At 31.5% G+C, this 13,574-nt stretch overlaps 1 protein-coding gene across 1 annotated transcript in view; it reads left to right on the forward strand.

Annotated features, from left to right (window-relative positions):
• The first annotated feature begins 12,827 nt into the window (after positions 1 to 12,827).
• Positions 12,828 to 13,574, forward strand: part of LOC134280013 (uncharacterized) — a 39,517-nt gene continuing 38,770 nt past the window's right edge. The window contains exon 1 of the mRNA XM_062762442.1: positions 12,828 to 12,880. The gene's annotated coding sequence lies outside the window, so the exon portion shown is untranslated. The remainder of the gene's footprint in view (positions 12,881 to 13,574) is intronic.

Below are 13,574 nucleotides of genomic sequence, written 5' to 3' on the forward strand. Positions count from 1 at the left end.
TCTGATTGTCATTGTAAAATTTCACTAAAAATACTATCATCTTTTACAAGGGAGATAAATAACAATAATCTTCAAGAAATGCCTATTCGTTACAAATGGAACAGTTCACTAGTAAACCACTACCAGAACTTTTTTACACACCCTATTATCCAACAAGACATACAAACCTTTTTAAATAAAGATATACAAATGAATGAAAAGGAAATTAATGAAGCTACAAATGATATCCATAACATTTTTGAAAAAGTAGCAAAATTATCACTAAATAAGAAGCTTCATAAAAATAAATAAGTTAACAAAAAATGGTTTGATTCTGATCTTTGGAAAATGAAGAAACAACTTAGTGAAAAGGCTATCTTAATATCTAAATTTCCTAACAACCCTTTCATACGAGGGTCTTATTTCAAAGCTAAAAAAGTGTATGCTAAATTAAATAAATACAAAAAACGACAGTTTGTTCAAAATATTTTCGACAAGTTAGATCAACTAAAGGAAAATAATCCTAAAGAATACTGGAATTTAGTCGCATCAATCAGAGAAGCCAAAGAAGGGAATAAGGAAAAAAGTGAGAAATGTATTGAACCAGATATGTGGCATAGCTACTTTAGTACTCTGTTTAAACTGCCTAATAAGCATTCAGAGAGACTACAAATTATTCAAAATAAATTAAGGAACTTGAAAATGGACCAAACTTTCTATCTTTTAGTAAACTGGACTTTAAAATCTCTTTAAAGGAATTACAAAAATCTTTATCTAGTATAAAATCTGATAAAAGCCCTGGCCTGGATAATATTACCAACGAAATGTTGAGAGTAGCACAAATTTACATGAATCCTTGTATTCTGAAATTGTTTAACAAAGTCTTTACTTCCGGAATTTATCCCAGAAAATGGGTAGAAGGTTATATAACACCTATTTTTAAATCAGAAAATCCCCGATTACCCCAAAATTATAGAGGCATAACTATCACCAACAGTATTGGCAAACTTTTCAATATAATACTTAACAATAGATTAGATAATTTTTTATCAGAAAATAACATCATACACGAAAGCCAAATAGGATTTTCAAAAAAAGCTAGAACTTCGGATCATTTATTTATAATGAAATGTCTGATCGACAAATACACCAACAAAGGTAATAAACGTTTGTATGCTTGCTTCGTTGACTTCCACAAAGCATTTGATACAATAATACACGAGGGCATAAAACTTAAACTTCTCCAATTGAATATAAATGGACTATTCTACAAAATAATATGCAGTATGTACAAATACAGTTATATCTCGATTAAAATTGATAATAAATTAACCCAACCTTTCTCACCTGAACTAGGAGTAAGACAAGGTGATGTCTTAAGCCCGAATATATTCAAAATATTCTTAACTGATCTCGCAAATTTACTAAATGAAGATGTTGTTAACTCAGTCTCACCTTTCAAAAAGCAAATAGGAGCTTAATTATATACAGACGATTTAGTATTAATATCTGACAACCAGCTAGCTCTGCAACAAAAACTTGATATGCTATACAAATATTGTAAAGAATGGTGTTTGGAAATCAATGTTAACAAAACAAAAGTAATTATTTTCAACAGAAGTGGGCATTTATTAAAAGAAACATTTTCAATTAATGGTATTAATATAGAATGTGTTAAAACGTATAAATACCTTGGTATAATACTTTCAAATTCTGGTTCTTTCAAAGAAGCAAGGTGTAATTTATATAACAAAGCTTTAAAGTCATCATTTAAAATATACAAAGATATAAAATCGACAGATCCACCCATTAATACTTTACTTCATCTATTTGATCACATGATCAAGCCAATAGCTACCTATGGATCCGAAATATGGGGTGTATTGTCATCATCAATGCAAAGAAAAGAAAAATGTTTATTTGATATATTTAAAGATTGGGAGATTGAAAATCTTCATATGAAATTTTGCAAATTTATCATAGGGTCAGGGAAAAGAAGTACCAATATTGCAGTTCTATCTGAACTGGGTAGACAACCAATATTTTATTCTATTATTATAGCAATTATATCTTACTGGCACATACTGGAAAACATGCCTGAAAACTCTTTATTATACAGTGCATACAAAGAAAGCATTATCTTGGACAGTTGTAAAGTAAATAGCTGGTTTTCAAATGTAGCATATTTCTGTAATAGAATGGGCATAGATTTGTCAAGATGTAAATCAATGAAACTAATAACTTTAAAGAAACAACTGAAAAAAATTATTCGAGAGGATTTCCTTCAATATTGGTTTAAAAAAAGAGATGATGGTTGTCTATCGGGTAAACTTACAACATATTTCTATATAAAAAGAAGTTTTGAAATTGAAAAGTATTTATTATTAAAAAATTTTGAACAAAGAAAAATTATATGCAAATTTAGATTAAGTTCACATAACCTCAGAATAGAAAGTGGAAGATACGAAAAAAAACTAAACTCTGTAGGAGAGCAAACCACCCTTGCAAGAAATGAAAGAATTTGTAGAATGTGCGACATGAACTGTGTGGAAGATGAGATACACTCACTGATTGAATGTCCATTATATAAACATGATAGAGATGCCTTTTTTAATATTATTGCTAAAAGTAATAAAAATTTCTATACTTTAACAAATAAAGAAAAATTTTTATGGATTATGTCTGATGAAAATGACATGTTGCTTATCAAGCTGGGTAATTTTTTAATCAATATCTTTAAAATAAGAAATAGCAAATTATGCAATGTTAAACAAAGAAACAAATAAATACAAAAGAGAAATAATGTTTATACTCTAAAAAAAAAGCTTCATATTTACAGTATGTTGATTATATATGTTGTAATCCCCAACTGCTGTATCATCATTTATCTTTTGTTAGTTGCTACTATCAATTTTGAATTTCTTCTTGTATATTTTTTCTTATTACTTGTATGCCTGATGGGCCCCAAATTGGTATTGATAAATCTTATCTTATACTAAAGAAAGAAAAAAAGTTACAATAGACCCCCTTGGAAAACCTGATCCCTCTCCCCTGGTAAACGCGAATATGTGTGGAATAGATAAGAAAAGTGAAAGATTTGAGGCAATAGAAGTCATAGCTTACACGCACCACCACCACCACCAAGTAGGTTTTTGACGTTTGGGCGAGTTTATTTTATTTTATTTATTTTTTTTTACCTTGTTAAGAAATTTCTAGGATTGGATTTTTTTTTAACTGGGTGGACCCCCCCCCCCCCTGGAAAATTTTTTTGGATCCGCGCCTGGAAAGATGTATTCAGTGATGGACTGCTTGTGTAGTGATAAATCTTTTCGAGAATTCCAACTTTCATTGACAAAATAGAATGATCAGGTTAATTAAAATGTTTGTATAAAAGCTGCTGACCCCCAGAATTAATTTGAAATCGATGGCCTGAAATTCTTAAGTGATCCCTTTGTTTCACCAATATAAATAAGTCCACACAGATAACATTCTATTCCATATACAACATTAGAAGATATGCAGTTCAGATTTCCCCAAGTTTTGGTATAGAAGCTCTGTCGAGTACGATTACTGGTGAAAGAAGCGTTTCTTATCAAAATGTCACAGGTTTTACAGTTTTTCACAGAACATTTTAAAAAAAAAGATATTGGATCGGAATAGGAATCTTCGAATATATCTGTAAAGAAACCTCACATTGATATACTTTTTCATATATACCCCTTAGTAGATATGAGTAAATTATATACATTTGTGTTGTAATAATATACAATGTGAATTTATATTTCCAAGCATTTTTTCCAATATGATACATTAGATGATTTTTATTCATCTTTTAGTTATACATGTGTATGTGCCCCGTGTCACAGCAGGTATGGCACGATAAAGATCCCTCCCTGCTCAATGGCCCTGAGTGCCGAGCATAGGCCTAAATTTGCAGCCCTTCACCGGCAATGGTGACGTCTCCATATCAGTCTCCATATCAGTGAAATATTCTGGAGAGGGACGTTAAACAGTAAACAATCTATCAATCAATCTTTTCTTGTTTGAAAAAGTCATTAATTTCTTACGTTTTTTAAAAGAATGCAATGTTTGCAACAACATGTTGAAAGCTTGTTAATTGTAAATCATATTGGGTTGTATATACATTGTTGTAAACATGTTTTGATAAGACATATAAAGCGTATACATTTAATTTATCTATTTATTTTTTTTTAATTCATAGATTTTATTTGTGCTTTCACATATGTAGACTGTTCGATAGGTTAGTTTACATTCAATACATACTTTCTTTTCTTCTTTTTAATAATGCCACATAATTTGTAATAATTCATGTTATACAAATAAAATTTCTCTTTGGTAAACTCTAATACGTGTTGCATTTCAAAATCAAACTGAAAATTTGTTTCTTTTTTGACTTTAAATGGAAGTCAATTATTTTGTTCTATTCAAAATCACCAAAAATTGTGCTTTTATGAAAGAATATAAAGTTAATTTGGGATTAAAGGTCTATAATGTATTTTATGTCATTTTTGAAAATCAGTTTTATTTTTTTCATTCTTCTCCTTCTTACTCCAGGTCATCATTGGTCAGTACTGTAAAGCCAACTGGAAAGAAGAATGGTGTTTGATCTTTAAAGCTATAACTTCTTTATAAGCTATATAAAAAGTTTTCATCTGTATTTCTGAGAATTTTTCACTCATATGGAAACGTCACCACTTGCCGGTGGACGGCTGCAAATTGATACCTTTAATCGACCCTCAGGGTCATCGAGCAGGGAGGGATGTATCTCGTGCCAATACCTACTGCGACAGGGGTTCTCGTCTCATCTCTCGTTTGAAAGACGGATCTCCACGTACCAGAGTGAGATTCGAACATGCAACATAAGGATCAGCTTCTTTTATTATTTTTTTTTAAATGAATGAATAGAAGCATTGCATACAAACAGTAGCATTCAAACCTTCCATAGGAGAAAGCGGGCCAGCTAAGACATGCATTCACTCAGTTTACTTGACTATAGTTACGTACACTCAATTTCTAATTACAAAATAATTAAACAGCATTTTATCAGGAGAATGATAATTGGATATAACCTATGCACTATTGCTTGATTTAGCTTATGGACATATACGGAATGAAGTTCGAACTTTTTTATGCACCCGAATCGATAGATTCGGGGCGTATATCTTTTTGTCTTGTCCTGTCTGTCTGTTTGTCTGTCTGTTGTCAACTTAAACCTTCGCCATAACTTTTGAACCGTGAGAGATAGAAACTTCAAATTTGGTATGCATACTCCACTAATTAAGCTCTTTCAAATGACACCAAGGTCATTGACCTTTCGATCATGATTGTGACCTATATGCTAAAAATTGCTTTTTCAAACTTTTGCCATTACTTTTGAACCATAGAAGGTAGAGTTTTTATATTGAGTATGCCTACTCCACAAAGTAAGTTCTTTTAAATGACACCAAGGTCAATGTCATTGTGACCTTAACTGTGAGCTATATGCTAAAATAGGCTTCTTCGAACTCTGTTGCTGCCGGGCGCATAGTGTTTCACAAACACATCTTGTTTTTTATTTTTCCGAAGATTTGAAAAGTTCTAATACTTGAAGGAACTTTGTGCTATATTTTGATGTCTATATATGGTGTTTTGCACTTCTTCTGAAATAAGTTTGGATAACAATAACATCTAGAATATATATTTAGTAATCCAAGAATTTTTAACAGTTGATATCTATTAAAAACACTGGGTAATGCATGCTAATTTTTTGTTTATGAGCATCTGATGACACTTTAATCTAAGTTAAGAATCTCTTGAAAATTATCAATTGGTAAGATATATTGCTTATGTTCTTGAATATTTAAGCTGAAAAATCTTGAAAATCACATTACAGATCAAAATAAAGTAAATTCCCTCCTATGGTATTTTGTTTCTTTAAATTTAGTGTTTTAAATAGGAAATTCTGAAATGAAACAGAAGGTTCAGGTCTAAAATAATAGACTTTGTTTAAATGCTGAACATCATTATGAAAAAAAGAAGAAATGAGCAGTTGTTCAAAACCCACTTCAAAGCCATGCAATTTGCATTGTCAGTAACATCTTTGATAGCAAAGAGCTTGCATGATTCGCCAACATTTATCCCTCTGGGAGAAATCGTAAGGCTCAATATATGAATTGTATTTAAGAAAATTTGGATTTAAATCGTTTAATTCTACAAGTGGTAATCTAATTTATGCTCATAGTTTCCTTTCTAAGCAAGACATTCTTCAAAATCATATATCAGTTTTAATATCCCAAAGAACTGAAATGAATTGTATTTCTAAACTCTATAAAAATTCTTATAAACAAAGATACATAGCGGGTTCCAGTAAATGTTCAATCAAGCCTTTTTCTGTACTGCTCACTAAGATATTAACAGTAGTGAATGAGGTAATTCAAGAGTACTGAGCAACAATATATTCCAGAAGTGGTGTTAATCAGAAATAGATACTTAAAAATTCCAAGGAACTTTTGAACAATTTGAAATTGCAAGATTTTACCAAAATCAACGGCTAAAAAACTTACGACTTTTCAACTTCATACACAACCATCCCCCACCATGAATTAAGGTCCAGTCTTTTTGATATCATTGACAGCTGCTTTTTCAATAAAAATGGAACTCGTAAATTCATTTACCTTTTCATTAGTCATGTACAAAATTATTTTGTTGAAAACATTCTTCTTGTACACACGAGTACTCAGGAAATTACATAAAAAGATGCTTGAGTTTCTGATTGACAATATGTGGTTTTAGAGACCAGCTCTGACAACAATCAATTGAAATGCCCATGGGTACCAATATGGTCCCGCTATTAGCAAACCTAATTTTGTGATTCATATGAAGCAGAATTTGTCCAAATTTTTTTGCGTGAAAGGCAGAAATCTCTGCTATGGCCTTCAACTCGACAATTAGATATATCGACGATGTATTGTTAATTAACAATTAAAATTTCCATTCGTATGTCAATACGACATATCCCGGTGATCTTGAGATAAAGATACCACAGAGTCTGATACATCTGCTCCATATTTGGATATTTTACTCGAAAAAGATGTTAATGGTAATATAAAAAACACAATCTTTATGATAAAAGTAATGACTTTAACTTCACAAGCTTCAACTTACCTTTCTAATGCAGCAATATACCTTCATCGACAACATACGGAGTTTATATATCTCAGTTGATTCATTAAACAAGAGCATGCTAAACGTATGACAATTTCCAAACCGAGGTAAATTATTTACAAATAGGTTGATGAAACAAGAATATCAGCATTCTCGTTTAAAGTCATCATTTCATAAGTTCTATCATCTATACGATGATCTAGCCAGCAAATACAATTTATCAATAAGTCAAATGCTGACGGACGTTTTTAATACTCATTGTTATTCCATTATTTATACACTGAATTGACGACGGATTTTCCTTTATTTCTCGACCATGACTAGGAGCACACAGTGGGTGTGACCGGTCAGCAAGGGATGCTCACTCCTCCATGGCACGTCATCTCACCTCTTATGTTTTGGAGGTCCATGTTTAATCTGCTCCTATTTTTTATTGTTTTGTGGACTTTTGATCTAGAATACTGTCCGTTATCTCAATATGTTTCACACTTGGGTAAGGAAGATGTGTGAAGCAGTGTGTAGCTCTCTTCAATTTTTTAATTAAATGGAAAAAGGTTCGTGGGTTAATTACATCTGCAGTCATTCAGAACACTGTCTATCTATTTGCTAAAGGGTTTGTCTTAACACAATGAGTTTCATCCCATCATTCAACAGTTAAAGTGTCTTGAACTTTTGTTGTTGCCTGCAATATGTATTGAGAGGAACTCAAAATATCACCAGGGTGACTAAATATCACCAGGCTGACTTTTTTATCAGAAAAAAGCCAAACGAGATGATATCTCTATTTCAGATAAATTAGTTAACATTAAGAATAAGTTGATGTCTCAAAGATTAATGAAAGACAACCAGGTTATACTACAATATCATTCACAGCCAATTTTCATACAAAATGTGTACATCGTATCTATCATATATGTCGATATACAAGCGAGCTAGAACATGCTGGAGAAAATTCGAACGTAATGTAGCCCCAAAATCAATTAAATCGAAATGTCTTTGAGAATTGGGCACTGAAAGTTAAAATAGCATCCAAAAGTACATTTCTACAAGGTGAAAAAAGGCTAAGCTGCGTGTAAATATATTTGTTTGAGATGTTTCGCAATGTATAGTAAAATGTGTTTACTTTTTAATTTAAGTAACAAAGGCTTGTAAAGTCCTAATAAACACAGAAAAAAGCAGAAAGAACCCGGGAAAATCAATATGTACACTTGCAGTTAAAGTGATTTTTTTTTTATGGTATTCCAATATATCCACAAGCTATGAATTGCGCACAGTTAGATTGGTCTTGTGCGCCACCATTTAATACGGATAGATCCGTTACATGACTCCAAAAAAAGTGCATGGGATCATTGAAAAAGACTAAAATAAGTACTTCTAAAATTATCTCTTAAAGTGCTTGTAATCAAGTTACTTAACATAAGTTAGGACAATTAGTTTAAAACGTACATTAGTCATTACCAAGTTTCCTTTTTAACGGTTGAAGGAAATTGAAATATAACTTACTTTTCACAAGATGCATACGCTGTTGTTAACATGGAGAGAAATATGAAAAACCTATATTCCATTTCTGCCCGATTGATTTAGTGTAATATATAAAGCTTTTATACTTATATCATACAACTATTCTATTTTGAAAATATTTCCCCGTCAGACGCGTTCATATGATACGTATTTTTCAAATCAGTCAAAACGTGCAAAATATTCCAAAATAAAGGTAAAAAAAATATTAACATTTTGTTGAATTACGTCGACTTTTGTATGTTGCAGATATAATTCGTATAACAGCACTCCTAAATTATCTCCAACCCTGTTCAGATTTGAAACTTTAACCTATACCCATACCCCCTTTCTAAGTGGGAAATTCTTCAAAATCAAATGTCTATAACTGTTTTCAATAATTTCAATATTCTACGAAAAAGATTTTGAATTGCCATATCTAAATTGGATTTCAAAACTTCATAAAAATCATTCAATATCTATTAGGTTCCAGTAAATGTTTTTCCAACCCTCTTTCTAATATATTAACAGCTGTGAAGAAGATTCCCCAGGAGTACTGTGCAGCAATATATTCGAAAGGTGGTGTAGGTCAGATGTGTATACTTATTCCAAGGAACATCTTTTGAAATCACAAAATTTTACCACGAATCAATGCCTTGACTTATAATTATTACCTGGTAATTTTTTTAACCACTCCCCGCGATAAATTGGCATTTTTATACCAATGACAACTTTTTTTCAATAAAAGTAGAACTCGTAAATTTCCTTATCTTGTCATTGATCTTTTTTCAAAATTATTTTGTTGAAAAGCGTCCCGATTGTACACACAAGTACTCTGAAGTACTTTGAAGTTGATATTAAAATGATGCTTGAGTTTCTGATTGCGATATTTCTGTTTTTTTGGAGACCAGGTCTTCGAATACTCTTTTGGCATTCCCAGGGTATCAGTTGCGTGCTGTTATTAGCAGACCTATGTTTGTATTCATAAAAAGAAAAAAAAATTAAAATCTTTATGCTTGAGGAGAAATCAACACTTACTTTGGCCTTGAACTCGACAGTAAGATACGAATTATCAATTTACAATAGTTATTTTCATTCATGTATCGACAGGATAAATGTATATTACACAATCAGCTTGAATCAGCAGAGTCTGACACATTTGTTTCTCATTATGATACTTTACAAGAAAAAAATAACGAAAATCGAAATTTAAAAACAAAGCTTTTGATGATATTAACTTTTTAATCCTCAACTTCTCTTAAGAAATAAATAACAACTTTATAAATTTCAATGGGAATTAAAGTGGGTCGGTCACTGATCAAATCCTGTGAAGGCCGAAGGCCTTCTCAGAAGATTTGATCACGTACCGACCCACTTCAATTCCCATTGAAGTTTATAAACTTGTTATTTATTACTTATATTACTTATTTATTTTAAATATTTTCGAATATAAATTATTGCACTAACCGTCCGTCGTAGATTTTGAAAAATGACGCAAGGTGTAAATCGGCTTGAATGGCGGTAACGCTTCGAATTCACTGACATTAGGCTAAGGATTTTATTTCTAAGGGACCATTTTGTGAAAGGCTACTTGTGATCAGTAATAGTGAACATATTGTTGTCTGGGAATATTTCTATTCGTGAAAATTGATAATCAATGCTGAAAAGACACAAGAAACACGTCCGAAGATCGATGATAAAAATTTGGAGGAATTTCGGTCGTCAGAAAGGGATGGATGATCCGATGGATGGAAACACTTGACCGTGCCAGTTTATTTGCAACCAAGTATTTCAGATCAAAAACGTTATAGTTTATCGTGAAGATTTAACTAAAAGTCTACCCCAAAAATAAGGATAAATGTTAAAGACTGTACAGCTGAAAAAAGTGACATAAAACTTGTTAACATAAGCTAGTTTCTATCGGTATATTCTCCATGTACACAGCAAGTGTTTTCTCCTTTTTACCTTTTCGATTTTGGACAAATTCTGCTTCATATGAATACGAAAATATCGGTACCAATGTTTATTCTAATAGATTGTTAGAAAAACGCACGGACATTTCCAATCAGAAAATCAAGCATCCTTTTGATAACGAATTAAGAGTACTTGTGTGTACACTTAGAATGTATTTCACAAAATGGTTAGGTACATGACCAATGGCAAAATAAGGAAGTTTACAAGTGCAATTTTTATTGAATAAGCAGCTGCCAAAGATATTAAATAGCCTGGATTTTAATTTCTTGTGGGGAATAGTTGTGTATAAAGTTGATAAATTGTTATCTTTTTAACTGTTGATTTTGGTAAAATCTTGAGATTTTAAACGTTCCAAAAGTTTCCTGGAATTTTTAAGTATCCACATATGATTTACACTGTTTCTCAATTATATTGTTACAGAGTACTTTTGAAGTTTCTCCTTTACTTCTGTTAAAATTTTAGTATGGAGTAAAGGAAGATGAATGGTTGGACATTTACTGGAACCCGCTATATATCTTTGTTTATAAGGATTTTTAGGAAGTTTTTGAATTCAATATAGAAATTCATTTTTGCTGCGTGGAATATGAAAGATATTCAAAACAGACATAATTTTAAAGAATTTCTTCCTTAGCAAATGAACTATGATCATAAGTTGGATTACTACTTTAAGAATTAAGATATTCAATGTACAGCGACCATATTTTACACCCAAAAATTAGTGGTCCAATATTTTTAATCACAGTAGATTTTGAAGGAGTTACCAAAAAAAAAATGCTCCACCAAAGGCATTTACCAAATTTTGATTATTTTCCAGTTAATTGCATCATGAATTTTACTTTGACGTCTATGGACAGTGCATATTTTTTGAAGATATTGTAAAAAGTAATTTGAATTTCCAACAAATCTCTAGGTGAAAATAAGCATAAACTCTCTCTTTATTAATCTATGAAAAAAATGAATAATATACCACATAAATTTTCAGAAATTAAAAAATTTTCTTTTTTTAAATCAAGGGCAGATAACTCTTCAAAAACATTTTAAGGTGCAAAATTAACGGCGTCTTACATGTAATGAGTCATGTGAATTTAATTCATTTCACTTTTATCGTTATCCAGCAAGGCGTTTTTAAATAGCTAAAACTTATTCAAAATTGATTAAAATCCCTTCATTATACATTGAATACCTTAAATACAAGTTCCTTCAAATTACAATTTATATAATGAGCCTAACAAACGACGACAGTTGTTATCTACTTTGTCAGCAGGGACAAGTACGTACTGACCATCTATTTGACTTATATTTACACTTCTGGATTACTGAATACAGAAGTCTAAATTGTTTTCATAATGTCCCTCAAACTTTTTATATGCGATTGTAATATATATCTGAACGTGTCAACGGCTTCTTTTTCATGCCTTATCCATCGCCTGGTGTTAACCAGGATTTACTTACCTAGATAAGCTTTCATTAATTAAATAGGCTGAGTAAAGTGCTTCTAGAGAAACTGCTTACCCTGTTGTCACACAGAGTATTTACTTTGTGAAAAGAATACCTCCAACAAAAATGCTCAAAGTGTAGGAGAACAAGGATTACTCTTGTGAATTTAAACGAAAACCTAATGAAATATTGTAATATTTGAGTTTATTTAAAATTGAGATATTTAATGTCAGTCCATGATCAATGTTGTGTTAATAGTTTTACAAATTGAATACACCCCTGAAACGTACATGCTATTGTTAATCTTTACGTTTCACTGAGTGTGTTCAGTTGTTTGACTCTGCACACACCACTGAGGACGGACTGAAAAACTGAAGTGTTGCTTTTGTTTACGCACATTTCTACTCGAGTTTTCCTGATAATAGTTTAAATATTTTTCTTTAAAACACAACAAAATTGCTACTTTTTTAAGTATTAAGGATAACATTAAAAATATGAATGTGTAAAGATATATCAATCAAACGCGTCCAATAATTTGAAGTTTTAATAACTTCCACAAAAAAAAGATTTTTATGATATTTTCGTATGAAATGCTATAGCAACAAATATAGAAAAATTTGACATAATATAAACATCAAATTTGTGGCTACGCACCTTTGATACTTAATTATCTAGCTAAGAAACAAAATGATATATGCCGACTGATTATGTTAGTAGTAAAATCGCCTTCGAGTATTTAAAAACTTTACGATAATTAGCGATATACAACTGTAAGATAGCAAAACGAAAGTAGGGAATTTTCAAGATTTGCAGGAAGTGAATCATAAAGGTAAAATATTTTCTCCAAGTGTTAGTTTTGCTCATTGAAATATTTCAATATTATTTGTGAGTTAAAAAATACGATTTTTGTCCCCTTTTATTGTTAGTGAAGGGAACGCATATACAATATCTATATCTATCATCATCATACAGTTACTTAACAATCATGAAATAAACCCTAATTTTTTAAGTTTCGTTTTTAAGAACACATTTCCTGTCTATCGGTAACCTTTCTAAGCTGTCTTAAATCGGGTATAAAATGATTACTAGTATACTGGTAAGACAAAATGAGATTAGGATTGATGATACCATTATAAAAACAAGAGGGCCCCGGGCCACAGCGCTCATAACTGCCCATGCTGTTCTTCACCAGATTATTCCTTTTGTAAAACCTTAATCCGAGATTCCTCTGACTCTAACCCCCGCTTTTATATTATGACTTGTGCGGGGAGAGTCAGAGCGGAGGCCATATTGAAAACTGGCAATTCAGCGATACGGGCTAGTGTCGCGACTCTGCCTACCTTTTACAACTTTATTTCGCGGACTTTACTCCCGAGACGCGAGAAATCAGTACAATAATTATTCTCCTACTTGTTAATCATGATTGAAAGGATGCTACCGCCGTTTAAACGGTCCTATCACCGACAAACGAAGCATCACTTGAATATTGTCGCCTCCTCGCCATTCGACTTCTTCGCGCATGA

Source organism: Saccostrea cucullata, unplaced genomic scaffold, assembly GCF_032062105.1.
Source record: "Saccostrea cucullata isolate Sc308-1 unplaced genomic scaffold, CSIRO_AGI_Scuc_v1 ctg152, whole genome shotgun sequence".
NCBI lineage: Eukaryota > Metazoa > Mollusca > Bivalvia > Ostreida > Ostreidae > Saccostrea > Saccostrea cuccullata.